Source organism: Bidens hawaiensis, unplaced genomic scaffold, assembly GCF_021521415.1.
Source record: "Bidens hawaiensis isolate Kalapana, Puna unplaced genomic scaffold, B.hawaiensis_p1.1 tig00032385_1, whole genome shotgun sequence".
Taxonomy (NCBI): Eukaryota; Viridiplantae; Streptophyta; class Magnoliopsida; order Asterales; family Asteraceae; genus Bidens; species Bidens hawaiensis.
In genome coordinates this window covers 165,064-187,806 of record NW_027495509.1, presented here as the reverse complement: position 1 = coordinate 187,806, position 22,743 = coordinate 165,064, and the positions used below count along the sequence as shown (strand labels likewise).

Genomic DNA, 22,743 nt, shown 5'->3' with positions numbered 1-22,743 from the left:
TATTGCATGACAATGACCAAAATGATATTTCATAATTGGGAAAGAAAATCGTTCGTAAAACATATCGTGCAAGTCCATGAAGCTCACAAACTTTAAGAATTATTATTTAATCCTTTTGGGCATTCGAAACTTTATTGAAGTTTTAGGATTTACCGGGTGACTTGAATGCTTGAATGCATATGGATGGCGATTTCTACAATACCTTAAGTTGTCACTTTGTGAGCGTATATGTATATACATATAGACATATATGTCGTATATGTTATACGGCGTGTAACTTAAACGTCGGAGAACATATATGTTGTGTATGTTTAGTCTATATATATATATATATATATATATATATATATATATATATATATATATAGGTTTCTTGTTTTTTGTATGTGTAATTTTCATTCTGAGATAATAAAGTTTTCTTCCCTGCTTTATTTCTGTGTTTTCGTTTTCTATGATTACATGGTATCAGAGCAAGATTATTAATCATGCTCTTCGTTTCAACCGGTTTCTCTCGTTTCGCTGGTTTTATCATCTTCATCCGATCATTTTCTTTGATCAATTTCGTTCGTTTCATTCAATCTCTTTTAACATTTCATCTCTTTTCTACCTATTTTCATCTTTCCAGAAGTTTTATTCGTTCAAACTTCATAAATTGTTCACAACATGTCATATTCTTGTTTTTGAAAATTTTCTCACAGTTTCATATCATTTCTCATTCATTCTCGCTCAAAATCTTGTCAAATTCTTCTTGATCAACTTATACGCCGTATAAGTTTCTTCTTACAAGGCACAAAAGTCTCTTTTGCACCTTGTATATTTTCTAAGTGTATATCTTATACGCCGTATAAGTCTTATACGGCGCATAAATCTCTTTTCGTTCCTTCTTCTCGGGCGTTTGTTTCGTTCAACCTATTTTTAATGGCAACCTCGAACAATTCGGTTGTTCTGAATATTTATTTTGTCTTACTCATTTGAATTATGGATTTTGGATTTGATGTACTTGATTATTTAATTAAATATAATAGATATTGTGACTTTTAATATTGCATGACAGTACCTTGAGAGCTGTGAGCAATCACCTCACGGCCCGGCATTTCCGCCATAGGTTGGGGTGTGTCAGTGTTTCGAGTCACATCAAAAATTACAACCCTTGCTTGCTATGCTATCAACTTCCGCGCATGTAGGGCTGTAAACGAACCGGGCGTCCGCGTGTGGTGAGAAGTTCGTTATGTTCGTCTGTTAATAAACGAACCGGGCATGAAAAAAAAAATTCCGTTCGGTAAGCTTAACGTAAGAAAACAGATAGAGACCACGTTCGTTCAATAGTGCTCGTGAACATCCGGTAAAGATTATACTTTTTGAAAACAATATGTAATATTTTATGTTCATTTGTTCATTAGAGTTGTTTATATATGTTTGTTGTTCATTAGTGTTTGTAATTGTTCGTCTGTCCATTAGTGTTTGTGTGTTCGTTTGTCCATTAGGGTCCCATTAGCGGTCTTTAGTGTCCATTACAATATTAATAAACGGACACGAACAAACTTAATTCCTTAATGGATAGTAATGGATAGACATGAACACGAATTTTCGTTCAGTAAAGTATGTGTGAATCGTTTATTTTTCCAACAAAAGCTTAACAGACAAACACGAACAAAGCCTCGCCCGGTTCATTCGATCTCTTTATAGTCCTACGTTATTGTATCCATCCCTTTTATCTAGATAAAGTAACATAAAAGTCCTAAAATCAATGGCCCTCATTTCATAAAGGAACAAAATTATATAATATTTAAAGTGGAGTGACATATTTCATATCAAATTAAAAAATGAAAAGACAATCTTGATAATGATGGACAATGTCTTATTATGCCAACACACACTGCAATATTTACATAATTTTAGTGTTTCACTCTTTTCCATTCAATAAATACAAAAGATGTAGGACACATTATAATAACTAAAAACAAAAAAACAACCTAGAAAATAACATCAATCTCAAAATAACATCCATTTAAAGAACAAAGGAAAAACACAATAAGTTCTTATAGGAAATCCCATTACCACATAACCGTCGTCGCCGTCACCACCACCATTTCAACCGCCAGCTGTCATGGCAAGCGGGATCATAACCGCCATCATAACCATAACCACCGTTCTTTCTTTTTTCTTAACTTCACAACCACCTAAATCCTACTACCACTCCTTATACATATCCCCATCATTATCCAACAATCAGTCAATATCTAACCACCTGTACACCCTCACGTGCCGCCCCCACCTCGCGGGAACCGAAGCCAACGCCGAGGCAGCATCACATGTCTTGTCAACTTTAACTACCAATCACATCAAATCACATTTATCGGAATACGCAGTCTCTCTCACGTATCCCGATACACGCTCATTAAAACTAACCCACCCACCCCCTAAACCCCCCACCACTTTCTCTCTCCAACAGGTAGTCTATAAAGACGACCCCTATGCTAACGTGTCAAACCAAGTGGAACCCACTTTTCATGCATACGCCAGGCCTAGTACAGTCACCGGGCCTATTGCGTATGTAAATTACGGTCGTGTAGAAGACTACACGACCGTAAAAAATTACGGGATTAATATCTCGGGATGTATCGTGTTGGCGCGATACGGGGAGATATACCGGGGGATATAGTCGAGAACGCGTACGCCGCGGGTGCGGTCGGTGTGTTAATATACACCGACCGTAAAGACTACGGTGGGGGCGGGGGAGGGACGAAGTGGTTTCCGGACGATAAGTGGATGCCGCCTAGCGGGGTTCAGGTGGGGACGGTGTTTAAGGGGTCGGGTGACCCGACAACACCGGGGTGGGCTAGTAGTATGGAGGGGTGTGAGAGGTTGTCGGAGGAGGAGGTGGAACGGGGCGGTGATGTCCCGTTGATACCGTCGTTGCCGATATCTGGTGCCGACGGTGAGGAGATATTGAGGGCTATTGGTGGTGTCGTGGCGGATGAAGGGTGGCAAGGTGATAAAGATGCGCCGGTTTATAGGATTGGACCGGGTCCAGGGGTTATAGAACTTAGTTATAAGGTAAATGTGTTATAAAATAATTACTTGGTATAAAAGTGGCATTTGAGTTTTGTTATATTATTTTTCTTTTCAGTTTTGGGTCAAAAAATTTTATGGTAAGTTTTAAGAAGCATACCATTTTAACCAATTTTACTGTCCAAATTTTAACAAAGTCGGTCGGTTTGACATCTAAACTGTGTAGTTCATAGTTTTGTTTGGTGGTTTAACAGTTTATTATGGTTTGGAACTTAAAAACGCCCCGCTTAACACTTTATATATATACATATGTGTGTGTGCGCGCGCGCGTGAAAAAATGGTGTACGCCACCATTCGGCTAGGTAAATGTATATATCAACGCCACCACATGATGTCTAATTAACATTCCGTCACTTTTAACGTTATTTTCACGAAATTAGTAAAATAACGTCAAAATCAGTGCAATTTCACTTTTGCCCCATGAGGGCCCACACATATATACATTATATGTACACACTGCAAGCTGTGCGTAATATATATAGTATATACATTTACCTAGCCGAAAAAATGTATATATTTCAAATTTTCAATCATGAACTATCTTTATAATTTTTTAAAAAAAAATCACAAACTAATAATCGTTCTAAAAAAATAAAAAGTTGGTTCAAATCGTTAAACCGTCAGCCAGTTGGTTCAGCTTGTCGTTCTCAAAAAGCATAGTTAGCGGTTTAGGCCAGAATACTGGTTAAACCGGACTGTGAACACCCCATAGAAAGTTGACAAATTTGGTAACAATGTATTATATGGTCTTGCAGGCGAAACAAGTCATAAGCACAATTCAAAATGTAATAGGAATAATCGAAGGAATAGAAGAACCCGATAGGTACTTATCAGTTAAAAGAAAAAAAAAAAAAAAAAAAAAAACTTGTACATGTTAGTTAATACATTAATGATGTAACGTTGCGAAAATTTTTGTATTTAGATTTGTTATATTAGGTAATCACCGCGATGCATGGACGTTTGGAGCCGTTGATCCCAACAGTGGCACTGCCGCCCTGCTCGAGGTAATAATACATTTATTTACTTTTTTTCAAATGTACTAAAAGCCAGTTTATATTATTACTTAAAATGCAGGTTGCCGAAAGGTTTGAGAAGCTGCGAAAAGAAGGTTGGAAACCGCGAAGAACGATTATTTTTTGCAACTGGGATGCTGAAGAATATGGACTGGTCTCCGTCTTTCTAACACAAATTTTATAAAAAAAAATAATATTTATAATATTTATTTTGGTTTTTTTTGGTTAAGATTGGATCGACGGAATGGGTTGAAGAGAATCGAGAAATATTATCAGCGAAAGTTGTTGTATACTTAAACGTTGACATTGCGGTTGCGGGAGCAGGATTTTCAGCCTCTGCGACTCCACAGCTTGATCAGTTGATCATACAAGTTACAAAACAGGTAAATATACATATGGTAATTTTGACCCGTTTGACCCGTTTACTTATTATTGGGCAGTTTTGACCTGTTTACCTATTAATAGGCCGTTTTGACTCGTTTACTTATAAGGGGCAATTTTGACCCGTTTACTTGTTAATGGGCAGTTTTGACCCGTTTACTTGTTAATGGGCGAATTTGACCCGTTTACTTGTTAATGGGCGAATTTGACCCGTTTACTTTTGAATGGGAGAATTTGATCTGTTTACTTAATAATGGGCAAATTTAACCCATTTATTTATTAATGGGAGATTTTGGCCCGTTTACTTATTAATGGTTCATTTTGACCCGTTTACTTGTTAATGGGCGAATTTGACCCGTTTACTTGTTAATGGGTGAATTTGACCTGTTTACTTAATAATGGGTGAATTTGACCCGTTTAATTATTAAAGGGCAGTTTTGACCCGTTTACTTATTAATGGGCAGTTTTGACTTTTGACCTGTTTGCTTATTAATGTAATTATATAGTTTTTGTTATCATATTTTACATGTTAGTTGTTTATTAAAACATCATACAAAAATGGATTTCGGGTCAACTTAACCTGACCCGTCTAGTTAGGTTAGTGTCGTGTCAGAAATTATTCCGTCTCATTATTCATTCCAACTTATCATGATGAAGGTTCAAGATCCCGACAACTCCTCGCAAACAGTTTATGATTCATGGATAAAAACTACCAAAAATCCAAAGGTAAGTGTTAAACTTAGAAAGTAAAAACAATAATAATAAAAATAATAATTATTATAATAATAATAATAATAATAATAATAATAATAATAATAATAATTTTATGTAAAAAGATTGGAAGGTTAGGGGGTGCAGGCTCGGATTATTCAGCATTTGTGCAACATATTGGCGTACCTTCGACCGACATGTCTTTTGGAAAGGGTAAGTTACATTATGTACTCAGGGGTGTAAACAAGCCGAGCTGCTTGTGTGCTACTAGAGATCGGCTTGTTAGAAGTACTCACAAGCCGATCTCGGGTATGGCTCGGCTTGTTTATACTTCCGTATGTACACAAAAGCAACACACATTTTTAAGTAACATTTTATGTATATGTTGCTTACGGTGCGCGCATATAATGTATATATGTGTGAACACTCGGGTGGGCAAAAGTGATATTGCACTAATTTTGACGTTATTTTACTAATCTCGTGAAAATCACGTTAAAAGTGGCGGAAGGTTAATCAGGCATCATGTGGTGGCGTTGATAGACGAAAGACAAGGTTACATGCACCAATCGGCGGTGTCCCGATGGTTGAGTGTTATGTGCCTTATGTCCAAAACTACTATCGAGCCGGGGGTCTCACCGGAAGCAGTCTCTCTATTCCTAAGGGGTAGAGGTAAGGCTGCCTACATCTTACCCTCCTCGGAACCTACCATAGCTTTACTATTGGTGGGATATACTGAGTACGATGATGATGATTGTTCAGGGTAGGGTTATTGTAAAAAACAATAGTTTTGTGAGAAGCACAAGAGAATGGATCTAGGCCCTTAGATCTATGATTTAGTGGCTGAGATTAATAGTTTCTAAAAATTATATAGTGTCCTATTAAATGGTATAGCGTCTTATTTTAGTAATGTGCTATATTTTAATGTTTTTTCACACTTCTCACAAAATAATTGTTTTTTGTCTGAACCGTCTTCTATGTGTTCATATTACATAACATTTTATTGCAGACTACCCGGTCTACCACTCGATGTATGACGATTTTGTTTGGATGAGCAAGTTTGGTGACCCGATGTTTCAAAGACATGTAGCGGGTATGTTGTAATGTATTCAAACTTGTATGTTTTAACTAATCATACCGAGTTAATTACACAAATGGTCCTTGTGGTTTGCCAAAAATAACAGGTTTGCGGTCTAACTTTAAAAAGTAACAAGTTTAGGATATGTAGTTCAGTGTTAGATCTCATAAGTGTTACAAAACTAAAACTACATATACTAAGCTTGTTACTATAGTAATGTTATGCATAGTAATATTATGTATAGCCAAGTTCAACGGGACATGCATATGTTATGACTCTAAGGTCAGCCAATGTAGTTTTTAAAAAAATTGGGTATTGCAATTCAAAAATGGTTAGCGGTGTTGCCTGTTTACCTTCTGTTTCAATGTAATCACTACTTTTCAGTTTTGTATAATATATAAAAAAAACATCATTTTACAAAACAAAAATATAAATAAATAAAATAAAAAATGGTATAATTAACTCAATTATAAATTATAAAATTCGAGCTTCCCAAGAATCGGTTTATATTGGCTTAGAAGTTTAAGATTAGCTATTGCAAAACGGGTCGGTCAAGTAACAACTCAAAACGAGTTTTATCAAGGTTGACCCAAAACACTTTTTGTTTTGTTTTTCACGAGAATAATCTAAATAATATAAGATTTTGGGAGGTTTTATTGTTTAACTTTCGACCCTTTGGCCCGTTTAAATTTTAACTACTTTTATTCTAATTTTATCCTCGACCGAAAAAAAAACTCAATTAAAAAATACTTTTATATTTATTTTAATGCCTCCCAATATTTATAACAGCTGCAAGCATTTGGGGTTTGGTAGCACTACAGCTTGCAGATGAAGACATATTGCCTTTCAATTATTCTTCATATGTAAATGAGCTTCAGGTATTTTTATAAACATTTTGTGTCAGTTTATTTAATAACTATTTTAACTTATTTAAATAATTTTAAATATTAATATTTAATACAGAAAAGTGCAGAAGATTTGGAAACTGAATTATCAGATAAGAACATAAACCTCATTCCCTTGTTCAAATCTATAGAAAAAATGAATAACGCAGCCGAACGGATAAACAATGAGATCAAGGTATCGCTCGAGTTTCTGTTAATAATATAATTAAAATGTTGGTTAAAAATTTTTTAAAAAATATATATATATATATGTTTCAGGAAATGAAAGAGAAAAAAGGTTGGGCTTTTATGTGGAAAAACCAACCATGGAGAATAAGAGAAATAAATGATAGATTAATGATGGCGGAACGCGCACTTACTGATAGAGACGGGCTCCCAGGAAGACCGTGGTATAAACATCTGGTATGATTTTGATGAAAACTTTATTTTAGTTTTTTTTGCAAAAAAAAAAAAAAAAAAAGGGAAAGGTAATGCATTTACAAAACTTAACGGGTCAATACTGGTTACGTTTTATCTCTAACGGGTCAAAATATATTCATATTGGGACACATTAATAATTAGTTGTTATATAAAAAATGAACATTTTTTTCACAAAACTGCTGCGGGCCAATTACTTTATGTGTTGACCCGTAACTCAAACCGTCTATTTTACCATCTCTATAATAGGCCTTTCGGGTCAAACGGGTCAAAAAAATTTTTGCCTAGAGTGTATTCAACACATTAATTGTTTATAAAGAAAAAACTGATTTTTTAACAAAAAGGGTATCGGGTCGAATATTTACTTATTTTGATACGTTATCCAACCCGCCTGTATGCAGAAAGGCCTTTACGCAAAGATTTTCAGTCGATTCTGGTTATTTATTAACGGGTCAAGCGTAAGAAAGTAGATCAAAAGGAAACATGTCAAACGTGTCGAACATTCTAGATTTTTTTTTTATTTTCTTTTTAATCTCAAAACCTGATAAATCATGTTTTTCAAATGTTCAGAAAATTATTCAAATAATAATAGTTTTTGTAATATAATGAAGATATTAAATATTTCGACAAAAAGTGTATCACGTCACAAATTAATCTTTTGGTCCATTACCGAACCTGCCTATTTTGCCACCTCTAGAAAACATATTTTTATCTAACTATGATCTTGTTCACACCAGATTTACGCTCCATCAAAGCACGACGACTATGGATCAAAATGCTTCCCAGGAATAGATGATGCAGTCGAAAATGCAAATAAACTCGACACTAAAGATTCGTGGCATTTGGTGCAACACGAAGTTTGGAGGGTCGCGAGAGTAATCACACAAGCAGCATTAGTTCTTCATGGTGAACTAACATAGTTTTTTTTGAAATATAACAACTATGAATAAGTAGAGCATATGAGTTTACAAGTTAGCTTTTATCCTATGAATAAATAAATGGATATTTGGATGTCTTGGGACGCATTATGTTATGGAAAGAATAATAGAAGGGTGTAAAGTGTTATTAGTAAAAGTAGAAGGTTGTAATAGTAATTATGAATAGTTAGTTTGTTGATTTAGTTGTAAAAATTTTTGTTTTTTTAAGCAACTGATGGATGAATAACAAGATAACTAATAATTTGATCAAAGGTTTTAATTGTTACTACCTTTTTTATCTTTTCAAACAGCAAAGGTCCGGACACCCAGGGTCACCCTGATAAATAGATCACCATTCCGCTGAATAACAGGATGTGGTGACCCAGCCTACGCATCCACATATAAACCCACAACTGGAAAAACCCCCTTAACTCAACCCGAAACAAAACGCTCAGGACGATACTTGAACACACAATCTCCTAAAGTCATGTGGGCCTACCAGTAGACCAATTAGGTGCTAGATGTTTACAGCCATCTACTTTTATTAATGACATCTGCGCCCTTCGACTATTCTTCCCATAACATATTACCACTTAAATTATTATAGATCGATAGAATCAACCCGAGACTCTCACACACATTTATGCGTGAGCAGAAAACCGAAGCATAACTGAAAAAACTATAAAACTCAACTAAACGGATCAATTAAGAAACGGGTGGTTCCGTTGTTTTATGATAATTAGTTTTTATGTTTCAGTTATGGTTGTATGTATATAAATAATCACATTAACTAAGCCAAACCAACTTTAAAACCATCCTTCATAAAAAAAAATTTATTATTTTTTACAAACCAATATGCTGTATATCAAAACTTTTGTTATGGACTTGTGGTTTCAAAGCTCTTATTACAAATAATAGCATATTTTTCTACTTTTTTGTAAATTTTGAAAATAATAGATTATATTTTATAGGGGTTTGAATCAAATACAAATTAAATTAACATACTAATTGTGATAATCAAGTAGTGTAATTAACTAATTATATATACAACATAGAGTAATTATAGTGTAGTGTAATTACATAATTACACTGCTTGTATTACATTACTTGATTTTCACAATTATCACGTTAACTTAATTTGTACGTTAACTTTCCCCATATTTTATAAACTTGTGTTAGTACAGGTGACATATTTGTTGTAGTTTATTCTTTATTAATTAAAACTAGCTTCAAGTTGGTTAAATGATTAATAAGCAAATTAACCAAACAATCTTAACCGATAACCAAATAAACCAAACCATTTAAAACCGTATCGTTATAGATTCAGATTTAGCCAACAACGAAATCGAACCAACTCATACTCGGCCCGAGACACGTGTAAATTAGACAGAATTTGCTATAAAAGTAAAACAAGTGAATGATCAAAAATATTATCAACCATAATAAATACAGAAGCTGATAATAACCATGATGCTAATCACAAACCTAATAAAATAATAACACATGTAAAATAATATGTATAAAAACTTGTAATGCAGTATTAGACAGCACTAATACAAAATATGTACATATAAATATAATTACCAGTCTACTTCCAGACTTTCACAGTGCCATCTCTGCTGCTTGATAACAACAGTCTCTGGTTCAGTTTTACGGAAGCTAGAGAGAGGATAGAGTCACGGTGACAGCCACCAGTGTCCGTGGCTGCAGCTGCAAGAACCGCTTTGCCAGTTGGCCTTGTTTCTAATACTCGTCTTTTTGACTCCTGTTATTAAAAGTGAAGCTTATGTAAGACTTATTTAAACACAAAGATTTGGTCATCTTGAAATTATAATTTTAGATTATTATTAGCTTATTGTTGCTTGATGACACTTGTCAATCTCCAATTGGCAAGTCTCGTTTTTATTTTTTTTTTAGAAACCATGAGAACTTGTTACAATTAGAGTTGTAAACAAACCGAACGTTCAGCGAACTGTTCATGAACCGTTCGACAGAAAGTTCATTCAATATCAATTGCGTTCGTAAACATTCGGTGACGTGTTAAAGGTTTTATATTTTATATTTTTTAAAATTTTAGTTTAGTATCCTAACATTTTAACTTTTTTAAAAATTTATATTTTTATTGGTTTAATATCTTAACTTTTATACTACAAGCCTTAGCACTTAAATTCACATTTATTTTGATTGATTATGTGACTTCTGTCTAACACTTGAGTTATGATTGTTTATTTTTATCCATCAAACTAAATATGTTAGCTTATGTTGATTTGTTCATTTATTTCCTTTTATGTTCGCTTGGATTCGTTTATGTTCATCTGTGTTCGTTTATGAAATTAAAGAATGAACATGAACTAGATTATTTCCTTAATGAACAACACAAACAAGAAACTTCGTCCGGTTTGTGTTCGTGGACCATTTTTTTGTCCGAAAAATGCTTAACGAACGAACATAAACAAGGCTTCGTTCGTTCACAGCCCTACTTACAACTGCACCACCGTTGAAAGTTAAAAAAACATTAATGACCAACGTCTTTGGTCACGAGAGGAAGAGTAAAAAAATCAAAAATAAATATTAATAAACTTATTAACAAAAATCATAAAAGAATCATAAAAATAAACTAAATCACAAATTTAATATGGTACTCATATAAAAGTCTTAGTGAGATTGTTTGAACAGTACTTTTTTTGTATATTGTTTTTTACTTTAGTTTTTTAATATTAATACTAACATACCTGAATAATTTGCACCTTAAAACTGGATTTGGTTTCATAAAACTCATCATTCCCAACACCCTTAATTGACGGGCCGCAAACACAATAAGTTCGTTCTGGGCTGCATTAATTTAAAAAAAAAAAAGCAAAGGTCAGTGGCAATATGGTAATGACAATATTTTGATGAGACAAGAAAGAATATGAATAAAAACTGAAAAGAGAAAGAGTAGAAACCTCGAATGATCCCATCGCCGGATTTTTAAGTCGGTGCCGCCAGTTAAGAGATCACCGCCAGGTAATGGGAGCAGTGAACGGATTCCAGGTGACCGTGGAGCGGGTTCGTTAAGTTCATCGACCCTGTACTTGTAGTTTACATTTCTTCTAGAATCTACTTTAGAATGTGTCTTGTTGGATGGGCGGGCCAGAGCAAAAGGTTGGTCCGATGTGTCAGTGTCATTATCGCTGTTTGCAACCCTCAATACCTGCATACAAAACAAATAGCAATTTGTTAGGAAAAATAAATAAAGAGAGCGGAGAACAAAGAAAAAGAAAGTAGCACTATAGCAAGTAGGCCTGAATTAAATAGATAAAAAAACTAAAGAACGAAATTTTGGATCCAACTCGTTTTGATTCAAATCCATTTGACCTGAATTTAAAGGTGCCAAGGTTCGAACCAAACCCGCTTAGACCATTACACAACCCGACCTAACCTCCCTAGTTTTGCCACTCATAAAAAAATCGATTATCTAAACATAGCTAAAATTACTTAATTGCCCTTCCATTTAACCCAACATGTGAGACGTTTATCCATTACACAAAGTACTTTTTTCTCTAACAAGAACGCCTATTTTATTCACTTTATCTATTAACACAGAAAAAAATAATCAAGTTTTACAAATACTGAACGTTTAATGATCAACTAATGCAACTTAAAACAGTACAACTGAGTATTCTTATCCAATATCACACCATCAATTTTTAAAAAACACACACACCCAAATATTAAGAAATAACGTTCAGTTAAACATGTCATTTTTGTAATTATTTAAAAAATAGTTTCATACAAATTGCAACATAAACCAATGGTAAAACCTAAAAAACCAAAACAAACCCAAACCGAGAAAATCGAAACCAAATGGTTTTTAAAACTCAAAAACCGAATTTTTGGCTTTTGGTTTGGTTTTAGCCCAAAATCGACCCATGCAGTAAAGCCCAAATGAGTAATGTACCTGGTGACAACTCCCATTTTCTGCATTCCACAAAGAAACTTCATTACAACCCGCTGCAACATAAACCAGTGGTCTAACTGTCGTAGACACCGAGGAACTCTGACTAGGAACAAAAAGACACATATCTGCTATCGGACACGCAACCGAATACTGCCAAGAGTTGACCGGAATCCCAAATCTCAAATCCCATAACGTTAAAACCCCCGTGAAGAACCCGACACAAACCAATTCCCACACGGACTCGCTACAAGTGCACACACATACCCTTCTTCAGGAACCACTTTCTTATTCCATACATTTGCATTCTCTCGCGTATCACATAAATGTATCCCACAGTTCTGTGTACTGTAAAGATACATTTTACCATCATCACCACCACTTGAATTATAATTTAATAACGTGAGAATCGCACCCTCTTTAATATTATTCTTTTTTATGTCGGTGATTCCCGAGTATTTTTCCACAACGGTTCCGAGCCCGTGAGAAACGTAATCGACTGAAAACGTGTGGATTGTACCGTCGGATGCCCCGACAACCACCTGGGCCGACCCGTGGATCATCGTGGTGCAAAGTGCACGGCTTCCGTCTAGACAATACGTTAATTTTGATTTAAACTAGATGTCCTTTTCCAGTTTCCTAGAGTCCCAAACCTTAACGGTGGAATCATCAGACGCAGTTACGAAAAACGTTTGGTCGGTTGAAAGCGAAATGTCGTTGACGGCTGAACGGTGTTCTTGTAAGTGTGCCACTAACACGCCACGTGGACGCCACCCGGGATCAGGATTTGAGTTTGAGTTTGAAGAGTTATCGTCCACCATAACCGAGACGCCTTTTAAAGATCCTGTTTCTTGAAACTTGTTGCTGACGTGGAGTTCTTGAAACTTGTTGCTGACATGGACGGTTTGATCTGGTTCACGATCTTCCAGCTCGTGTACTACTCTATGAAGTTGAGGATCGGTTGTTGATGACAAGGATTCGGGCGCTGCAGGCGCGTTTCCAGGTGGTGATTTTCGGTTATCGTATTTGAAATAGTATAACGGTATACCGTCTGACGACTTATCACCGATTAAACTACTCGCACCGCTAATTTGTGGCGACATAAAACCCGAAAACTTTAACTTGTCTGAAAATAAAGGATCCAAAATATCAACCGAACCTGAAGCGGTTCTCACAAAGCTTCCAATCTCACCGAGAGTAAACGACTGGTGAATCGTGCCGGTAACAGGCTTCCGATCAGGCCACATTTTGATTTGGTCCAACTCACGAACACTTTTCGTGTAAGCGTCATCGTTTTCCGGTTGTTTAGCTTTTGAAGATGACGATGATGATGAGTTGTACCATATTTTCCTTTGTCTTTCCAACATATCTGAACTTTTATTGTTTTCTAAAATCTGGTAAAAAACCTGTCTCGAAACGGGCGGTTTTAAACAAGAAAAAAGAGCTTTTTCAGAAGCTAAAGAAGCCGGTTGCCTACGAAGAAAAGGACGAATTAACGGAACGAGAAAAACGTATGAATCAACAGCACCTAACGTTTCACTGCTCGCTGCAATAAACGTTACCACCGATCGTCTAACCCATTGACTTGGATAACATAAAAGAGGGAACGCGTGTTCAATCATTTCAAGAAGCACCCGTTTCCTTAAAAACCCTCTCGTGCATAAAATCGACAAACAATCTAACGAATTGACGATTACGCCCTCAGTCGAGTCACCCAACGCCTGTTCAAGATACGGTAAAAGATACTCCTCGACACTCCGTTGACCGACAAAGAAACAAACGTAAATTATCTGACGGTAGAAAACCGACCGCAAAAGCTCGTCTTGATCGTTAAGAAACGCGGGTAAGATCGGTAATAAAAAGTCATTACTTTGTCTTTGACCAAAAAACCAACAAAGATTACCGACATCTTGTAACAACGCTCGTCTTATATTCTGTGTTTGTTTCGGTCCCATCACAAGCTCTTGAATAACTTCAGCTATCGATTTCCTTAACTGCGCCATCTGTGCATCGTTTTTCCCGGTTATTTTTTGTGACTTTTGATTTACACTTAAATCATTTAAAACCCCAGCTTCTGTTAAACTTATCGAGTGAAGTAAAAACCCGTAAGCGGTTAACGCAAGTTTAGAAATATTACTCGCATAGCATATTCTCACACTTTCTTCTGGATCATCTGGAAGCATCGAAAGCATCGGGAGAATATACTCGGGGAATATTTTCGCGTCACTTGGCGGGAAATCCCGAACCAATGGCAAGATATCACAAAGCGTTTCCAAAGCAGCCGATCTAACGATTGCTGATGAATCCGAAAGCATGGCAATCACGTAGGGAAGCACACGCTGTAACCGATCCTCGTCATCGATGTATAACGAGCACGACTTTAATAACAGGACTGCACTTCTTCTTAACTGAGGTGTTTTAACGTTTCGTATACACGAACAGAGTAATGAGGCGATTAAAACCATTCCTTCACAGCTAGTGTTGTCTTGTGGTAGGGGTAAAAATGGCATCCCGAAAGTATCAGACTGGTTGTCGTAGTCGGACATTAACGAGTTTAAATCGCTCATTGTGATTTCTCTTAAGAACGGATGGTGGTTTCTTTTGAACACGTTTGAGATTGTTTGAAGTAACTTTCCTTGTTTGTGATTTGGGGAATTTTCTGAAAGAATAACGTCTTCCATCTTTAGTTTTATATCTGGTTTAATGTCGGTTTCATCCCCGGTTCGGTTGGTTAACATTTGTTTTAGTATTTCTGGGAAAGAAAGCTGGAGCATTGCCACCTGTATCAAAAGATTAAAAGATTTTAATATGTTTTTGTTATTTAATGAATTTAATAAACTTTAAATTGGATCTTTCTTACCCTAGAATCAGGATTGATGGGATTCAGATTTGAATATAAATTATGCAGGAATGGTGAGAAGTAAAAGAACAGCACCTGCATACGTTTGCAGGTAGCTTTCAGCAGAACAACGGGAATCGGGATCTAGTTGAGTCATATGAAGAATCATTTTGCGGATTCCCGAATCTGGAATCTGCATCGTATGTTCATAATAATTAATAAGGAACTATATATGAACTGATGTATATCACAAAGTTAGGCTTGTAAACGTACAGAAAGTTCAGCGGGTAGTTTGTTTATGTTCGCTTATTTAATAAACGAATGAACATGAAAAAAATGTTCAAGTAGTTAAACGAACGGACATGAGACATGTCTCGTTCGTTCATTTATGTTCGTGATTCATTTCTGTTTAATTGTTTATGTTCGAGAACGTTTAGAGAACCGTTTGCCGGGAAGTTCGTTTATATTCGTTTATTTAATAAATGAACAAACATAACCAAAAATTTTTGTTCATCTAGTTAAACGAATGGACATGTAACACATCTTGTTCTTTCATTTGTGTTTGTGAACGTTCATTTACGTTCGTTCATTTATTTATGTTTGTTTATGTTCATTAGTTTACACTTGTTTAAGTTGGTTCGTTTACGTTTCTTACCATACTCATTTGAGTCTAGTGTTATTAACCTTTTAAGCCCAGCATGTTGTTCACATTTGCTTCTAATTCGTTTTAGCTCAGTGATTTTCGTTCATCTAAGTTCAGTTATGTTTGTGAACCATTCGTTTATACTGTTAGCGAGCAAACACAGACACGTTCATTTTCTTAACAAATGAACGAACACGAACAAGAAAACTCGCTCTTTAATTGTTCAGTTAAAGTTAAACGAACGGTTCGTTTACAGGCGTAACAAAAGTGCACCTTCTCCAAATGTTGGCTGGGATCAAATTGGCCCCTTCGATATGCAAGTAGTTGTGATAGTTCAAAAAGGGGTTGGCCTTCTAGAAAAAGTTCTGCAATCACACACCTAAAGTAACAAAAGCAGATAATAAGATAATGTTAAACCAAACTAAACGCAATTATAACTAAAAAACAGAGGGCTTACCCGACAGAAAAGATGTCCATTGATGGCCTTAAAGGTGCATCTTGTGCAACTTGAATCTCACCTCCATGCTCATAAAATCTCTAAAACAATAACAAAAAGGTCAGAAAATCCTCTTCAGGTGTGTGAGAGAGTTGACCATAATTTAAATATCTGTTAGCCATAACTATTAACTACCCTATTTTAAATATAGAACTGCCATATGAAATACAACAAAAGTACTCTATGACATTTATAAAGTTAAGGTAAAAAAATATTAATAACTCGGTTTAAAACGAAAAAACATTTAAAAAACGTGAACTCACCTCTGGTGCAAGATAGCAGCATCTTCTTCTCCAGTATCAAAGAAAAAGGAGAAATCAGAGGGATCATCATGAGGAATGTATGTTGGTTTAAAGGATGCAAAGTCAGCCAGATAAAGCCAGTTCCAAGAAGTAACCAGCACGTTCTCACATTTAATATCACCTGAAAAAATAATTAAATTACACTACCAAGACCACATAAATGATAGATAAAAGCTAAAATATGAAAAGAAGATGTATACAATATACGTGGGCCACCTAAGTATTCAAACGTTTTCAGCCTAACTATTATAAATCAATTTGAAGGCCACCCAAATGTGAATTTGGTTTCGTTTATGTCGGTTGAGGGAAAAAAAGACTTGCAGAAGATTGTAAATTGACAAAATGCACTGAAGTTTAAAGCATCCATCACATCTGTAGTTGTGAAAATGACAAAATTACCCCTGAATCTACTCAAAAGAATCAGCTCTAGATAGATTGTCCATGAGTCTTTGTCATTTTACAACTTATAAATGAGAAAAGTTTTGACTTTAGAGCCATTTCATCATTTTTACAATTATCAGGCAAGAGTTTTTTGCCAGAATCCGCATAAACAAAACAAAATTGATACCTGGTGGTCAATAAAGTTGTTTTGATATTTGGGTGGCCTAAGTAAATACTTTTGAATACTTATGAGGCTTATGTGTACATTATTCTAGAATATAAATATTTAAAAAAAAAAGAATAATATCAATGAGCTAACCATGACAAACGCCGTTATCATGACTCTGTTTCACTGCATAAAGCAACTACACAACAAGAAACATTTAAAAAACAAAACACAGAATCATGTAATCTTGTGAATTGTGATAATATATCAATCAATCAATCAAGCCCAATAAAATCCCACCGACAGCAAAGCTATAAGTAGGGTCTGGGGAGGGTGGGATGTAAGCACACCGTACCTCTATCCAAAGGAATAAAGAGGCGGCTTCCAGAGAGACCCTCGGCTCTAAGTACATGTTTATGAAGCAAAATAAAGAAAATCAAAGTTTAACAGTTATATAAAAACTACTACTAATTATAATAATATTAATAATAAGATCACAGTTTAACAGCTATATAAAAGCTAATAATAATTATAATAATAATAATATATGTAAGGGAAATACCATTATGGTATGTGACCTAAATAAGTTAAGTCTAAGCCCTAAGATATTCAATTCTCTCTAAAAATCCTTAACTTTAATTCTACTTCTCCACGAATTCCTATCCTCAACCATGTCCTCGGAGAGGTTTAGGTCTATCAAATCATGCCTAATCCTCTCATCCCAAGTCAATTTCGGTCGTCCTCTACCCCTCCTCCCCTCTATAGTAATGTTTTCTACGGATCTAACAGGATTCGTCGTCTGTCTTCTCTTTACATGTCCAAACCATCTCAATCTCCACTCTCTTATCTTGTCTGCTATGTTCGCCACCCCTAATCTCTCGCGAAACACAACGTTTCTTATTCGGTCTAGCCTTGTGTGCCCACACATCCAACGTAGCATTCTCATTTCTGCTACCTCCATCTTCCGCACTTGTGCCTTCTTGATGGCCCAACAATCTGTTCCATATAGCATTGCAGGTCTAACTGCCACCCTATAGAATTTTCCCTTTAGTTTAGTCGGAAAACTCTTGTCGCACAATATACCTGTGGCTGCTTTCCATCTACACCATCCTACCTGAACTCGGTGGGTCACATCACTGTCTAATTCCCCATCGCTCTGTACAAATGATCCTAAATACTTGAACTTCGTTACCTGCGGGACCACCTGTCCTTCAATTGTGATCTGTGCGTCTTCATTGTCGTTTATCCCACCAAAATCACAGTGGAGGTACTCCGTCTTAGATCGGCTAATCTTTAAACCTTTTGTCTCTAAGGTTGTTCGCCACTCCTCAAGCCTCATGTTTAGATCTTGTTTTTTCTCAGCAACACAATATCGTCTGCGAACATCATGCACCACGGGAGAATCCCCTGAATCGACTTTGACAACTCATCCAAGACTACTGCAAAAAGAAACGGGCTCAACGCTGACCCCTGGTGAAGACCTACCTCTACAGGAAAGAAATCAGTATCCCCCAATGGCGCACGGACACTTGTTTCACTCCTGGTATACATATCCATAATTATCTCTATGTATTTCCTGGGCACTCTTCTACCCTCAAAGCACTCCGAGAGCACCTGTCGTGGCACACTGTCGTAGGCCTTTTCTAGGTCAATAACACCATATGTAGATCACGCTTCTTCTCCCTATACTTTTCCATTAATCTTCTTATAAGGTGTATTGCCTCTGTGGTGGAACGCCCCGGCATGAAGCCAAATTGGTTGGCCGTAACCTGAGTTTCTCGTCTAAGTCTAACCTCAATCACTCTTTCCCATAGCTTCATAGTATGACTTAGTAGTTTGATTCCTCGGTAGTTACCACAACATTGGACGTCTCCTTTGTTCTTATAGATAGGAACTACAACGCTGCTCCTCCACTGGTCTGGCATCTTACCTGATTTGAGAATACTATTGAACAGAGTAGTTAACCACATGACTCCTTCCTCCCCCAGACACTTCCACACATCGATGGGTATGTTGTCTGGGCCAACCGCCTTAGACCTTCCCATCCTCCTAAGTGCATCCTTCACCTCTTCTCGTGTGATCCGTCGGCAGTAGCAGTTATTCGATTGTTGTCGTTGAAAGTTTGTGTTGTCATGTTCTTCTTGGTAAGCTCTCCCATTGTTAAAAAGATTGTGGAAGTAGGTTTGCCATCTTAGCTTGATGTCCTGCTCCTTGACCAGTACATGCCCATCTGTATCCTTTATGAACTTCACCGGTCCTAGATCTTGCCTTCTACGCTCCCTGGCTTTGGCAATCTTAAACATAGCATGTTCCCCCTCTTTTGTTTCTAGACTTTCATACATCCGTTTAAAGGCCGCCTTCTTTGCTTCCGCCACTACCTTCTTCACCTCTATCTTGGCCGTTTTGTAGTTGTCCCTCAATTCCACTCGCTCCTCCTCATTCGTGCACCTCATTAGCTCCCTAAAACATCCTTGTTTGTCCCTTATCTTGTCTTGCACTGCGTCATTCCACCACCAAGACTCCTTATGCCCACTTGTCTTTCCTGTTGTGACCCCAAGAGTCTCCTTTGCTACTTGGATGATCTTTGTCTCCATAGCTTCCCATATATGAGTTGAGTCCCCATTTAGTCGAGCCCGCGTATGCAGTATGAGTTTATCCTTAAACAGTAGGAGATTTTCGTCCTTCAAATTTCCCCATCGAATTCTCGGTGTACCTTTCTTCTCTCGAACAGTCAGCTTATTTCTGAAGGCTATATCTGTCACTAGTAGTCGATGTTGAGTCACAACTGCCTCCCCAGGTATGACTTTGCAGTCCTTCCACCAACGTCGGTCTCCTTGCCTCATCAAAAGGTAGTCAATTTGCGTGTCGCGTCCGCCACTGCTAAAAGTGATTAAATGAGAATCTTGTTTCCTAAAATAAGAATTTATAATACCTAGGTCATGTGCCACCGCAAACTCTAGAAGATCTGTTCCGGTCTCATTCCTATCACCAAAACCGAAACCCCCATGTACGGCTTGAAAACCATCGTTAGCCTTACCAATGTGTCCATTAAAATCACCTCCTATGCAAATCCTCTCCCCCCTAGGTATGCCCCCTACCACTGCGTCTAGGCAATCCCAAAATTCTCTCTTTTCCTGATCCCCTAGGCCTACATGAGGCGCGTAGGCGGAGACTACTGCCACTACATGAATTGTGATAATAATAATAATAATAATAAAACTATTAATTGATATAAATGGATAAAGGGTGAACCTGAAAAGCCAACCATTTCTTCTCAACAAGGCTTAGAAAAGGTCGTGTGCTCAGTCGATCATGAAGGTTATTGAAGAAGTATTGTCTCAACAAGTATGCAGCTTTATCAGTCTCAAGCCAAAACTGCAATACATTTTATTCTTTAGAAAAGAATAAATTACTGACAAAACAAGTTACGAAATCACTTTTGTGTGTCACCTATATACATACACAAATATGTAGACACTTGGTTCAGCATATAGAAACAATAGATACAGCCAATCAACAACATATTTTTTTAGAAAATAAACCATTTTTAGGCTATAATGAACTACTTCAAACTCATTCTTGGCCAACCCTAACTCATTTAGGATAAAAGTTCTACACAGTTCAACCTACGAATTTGAAGCTCATGTGTTCCATCATTTAGAAAGTTAAATGATTCATACTTTTGGGTACTTAAAAGAAGGAAATTGGGAGTTTAAGTGAGCCTGCTGCTAATAGGCAGGTATGAAAAATGACAACGAGAACGACTTACTCTAAGATTGCATTGCACGTGTCATCAAATTTAGCCCTTATATCCATTTCTGTTATATAAACACCCTAATTGCTGATTTTATCCATGTAAAAGATTATTTATGGTGTTACTGCTTGGCACTCCTGTCCTGGCATAAAGATAAGTTGTCTACTTTATTCAAAAACTTAATTCTCTTTGTACCTTAACAGACTTTTATATGTTCTATATTTTCAGCTTTTTTCAATATTGCACTCAACACTACGGCACTACGCATAGCTTTCAAAGCCTACATTTCACCTAAATAATCTAAGATCCTAAACTATCCTTTTGGCGTATATTTTTACCCTCTTTTTTTCCCAGCAAGACAAACAAATCACGCACTCAGGCAACTAGTTATCATGCCTTTTGTTTTTAATGTGAGATTCTTTTTGTTCCATCTATATCATACCATTCTAATCTAAAATCATTAACCAAATACAGAAGCAATGGCACCACTTAAGAACTCACAGTTACCATACAATAAGCATCATCCAGCCTAAAAAGGTAATAACACAATTACATAAGCATTCTGCATCTATCTTTTTTGACCCTATGATTTGACAGATATATTTTGAATAGTTACCTAAACAATACAAGTCTAGAAGCCATTCTAATAAAAATTCTGCAACTTTTCGATGCTATAAGCATTCTATGAAACATGTTCCCTTTGTTTTGGTAGGAATAGCATAACCTTTCAAATTACACTTAACTCCTATAGCATACAATAAGCATCATCCAGCCTAGGAAAGGCAACTATATAAGCATTCAACATTGATCTTTTGTGAACCTATGACTCAACAGAAATATCAGGTATATGAAGTTATGAACCCTCTACAATAAAGTCTGAATGCTTACCTAAACGATACTACAAGTCTACAAGTCCTTCTAATAAAAGTTCTTAAACTTTTCAGCTATAAACTATGATGCTATATTGCTATAAACATTCTATATAATCCTTACATGTCCCCTTTGTTTTGGTAGGAATAGCATAAATGTACTTATTACCATTCAATTAATATTAAGCTAAGTTCCTTCAACTCCATACTAATAATAACAGCAACACGGAAGGTAGGACGTAGGCAAACCTTACCTCTACCAACGACCGTCATACTAACATCATAAACTACAACTAACACATACAACAACAACACCTAATAACAATAGACCTGAAACGGCCAGACGTGCGGGTTCTCCAGCCGACTAAAGATCTCGCGAATCCTCGCCAACCTCCTCTCATACTCTCTCAAATCAACGGAGTCACCGCGCTTGAAATACACCTTCACCAGCACCAATCCTTCGTCATGCTTACACTGAATCGATTTCAGAAACCGTGCTCGTCCCAAAACCTCCTTCAGTACCAAATTATACGACGACGGGAGGTCGTGGAGGTAGTACTCGGTTGCAGAAGCTTGCGTTGTACGTGCGATCTTATTGCCCATGTTATTGTTATGGTATGAGCCCTAATTGGAGTTCTAGGGTTTGAGAGTGTGGTATAATAATAATAATAATTGATTGGATTGGAGATTATTATTATTATTGTGCATCTGAGAGTGGAGATTATTGTGGATTGGTGGCGTGTGAAGGAAGTAATCGGATTTGGATTCAACTCCGGGAACGATGACGGGACGACGAGAGTTGTATACAGAATGGAAGCTATGAATTTAGTATGTGTTTTTAGCGACGAATTACATCATTTATTAT

At 36.4% G+C, this 22,743-nt stretch overlaps 2 pseudogenes across 2 annotated transcripts; one reads left to right on the top strand and one right to left on the bottom strand.

Annotated features, from left to right (window-relative positions):
• The first annotated feature begins 2,056 nt into the window (after positions 1-2,056).
• Positions 2,057-8,907, top strand: LOC143583395 (putative glutamate carboxypeptidase LAMP1; annotated as a pseudogene). The gene is made up of 12 exons (XR_013144161.1): positions 2,057-3,057; positions 3,828-3,895; positions 3,995-4,076; positions 4,147-4,239; positions 4,316-4,468; positions 5,124-5,192; positions 5,303-5,390; positions 6,184-6,267; positions 7,042-7,130; positions 7,216-7,332; positions 7,416-7,559; positions 8,312-8,907. The product of XR_013144161.1 is annotated as a putative glutamate carboxypeptidase LAMP1 (transcript).
• A 971-nt stretch (positions 8,908-9,878) lies between these two features.
• LOC143583394 (serine/threonine-protein kinase VPS15-like) lies at positions 9,879-22,489 on the bottom strand (annotated as a pseudogene). The gene is made up of 11 exons (XR_013144160.1): positions 22,209-22,489; positions 20,508-20,630; positions 17,409-17,454; positions 16,670-16,829; positions 16,368-16,447; positions 16,184-16,289; positions 15,289-15,460; positions 12,432-15,208; positions 11,437-11,684; positions 11,224-11,323; positions 9,879-10,256 (listed from the first exon to the last, which is right to left on the bottom strand). The product of XR_013144160.1 is annotated as a serine/threonine-protein kinase VPS15-like (transcript).
• Positions 22,490-22,743: the final 254 nt, after the last annotated feature.